This window comes from Grus americana, chromosome 12, assembly GCF_028858705.1.
Source record: "Grus americana isolate bGruAme1 chromosome 12, bGruAme1.mat, whole genome shotgun sequence".
In the NCBI taxonomy this organism is placed as follows: Eukaryota; Metazoa; Chordata; class Aves; order Gruiformes; family Gruidae; genus Grus; species Grus americana.
The window spans coordinates 22,386,555-22,388,115 of record NC_072863.1 but is presented as its reverse complement, the minus strand read 5'-3'; positions in this window follow the sequence as shown (position 1 = coordinate 22,388,115).

The following is a 1,561-nucleotide window of genomic DNA, read 5'->3' as shown; positions in this document are numbered from 1 at the left end:
CCATAAGGATTTGGACTTCGTATAGACAAAAGAGAGGATTTGCCAAAACATGCAGTTACAAGAAGGATGTAATCACACCTGAAAAGCTGCCGGTCTTTATCACATCACAGTTACACCAAATTAATATGTTATACTATCATGAGAAGTCACCAATAAAATCAGAGGGATGAATATGAGTTTCAGAGAGAGTCTAAATCTACAACACAACAGGTCTGCTGCTTCAATTGCTCTACGCTTCAGGGATTACTTAATTAAAATTAAAACCTTAAAACCCAGAATTAGCTCCATATGGGTTCTCTATAAAGCAAATGCCCAGGAAAATGGTATGTTACATTTACGGTCCACGCTAAGCACAGATACCTGCCCACACGAGTTCTTCTGGAACATAAAAGCAGATGTCCCAGCAGTGGCACAGCCTGCAACTTCCACCCGAATCGAGGGAAGATGTTTTTCTCAGCATCTCTCAATGCAGAAATAAGATGGTATCAGGTTCTGCTCTAAAATTACTCACTTTTGTCATACACAGACTGTCCCACAAAGCTATCCAAGCCCATTGCAGCATTAAGGAGAATCGGGATCCCACTGGATATTGTTCCTTTTATAGGAACAAGATTGAACTTGCTCTTGGCTTACAGATCTGACCGATGCTGGGAGTGAGTTATTACAAGTGCTTCCTCCAAAACTTGCAGTCTTCTCCTCTTCCTGCATAAGGGAGGAGAAAACCTCAAGTACAACAAAGAACAGGCTGAACAACTGCTAAAAGCAGAGTTTTCTTGCTCACTAGGATAAAAATAGTGTAAAGCATTCCAGGAGACTAGGGCAAGAACTTTGTACAAGTAATTAAAAGACTGACTTGCTTAAATCTTTATCTAAGTTGCCAGTTACATCACTGGAGGTAATTGCAAGGGTTTTATGCAAATTAACTTTCTACAGATGACGACATGTAAAAATCTAATATAGGTAATTTTTTCTATTTTTGTTTTGAGATTAACAATACCGAAGGCAAAGACATAAAGAGGTTGTTTGATTTTAGGACTTCTCAGATAAATCCAGGGTTTAACACCTACAAACCCAGTGACACTTCAAACATACAAAGTTGTTCTGGAACAACTCCATGTTTATTATTTAAGCCCACAGCCCCAAAGCGCACAGAACCTACCGGAAGGTATGAAGCCAGCTGGCTCTCAGCTAAAAGCTGATCAGCACTTTGCAGACTTGAAACCTTAAGATTTCCAAAAGTATTTTAAGCATCCAAACATAGAGACAGATGTGTACTAGTACACATATGGATTTTGAAAATGGCAAGGGTGGTCTTATGTACATATTTAAAATACTCCTAAAATCCGGCCCTTTGTTCTTACATGTGAGTTTACAGAAGATGCAGTAGCAAGGACAAAACATCTCACTGCACGTTTTTTGAAGCCTTTCCTGCCTTCGCTCCTTCTCCCATTCCTTCCTCCTTTCCCTCCCTCCTTCCTTGTCCCCGCTTTCAGTTGCTCTCACTCCCACTCTGGCTTTCATCTGCAATTTTGTGCACGAGTGTATTAGTAGCTGTCTTGCT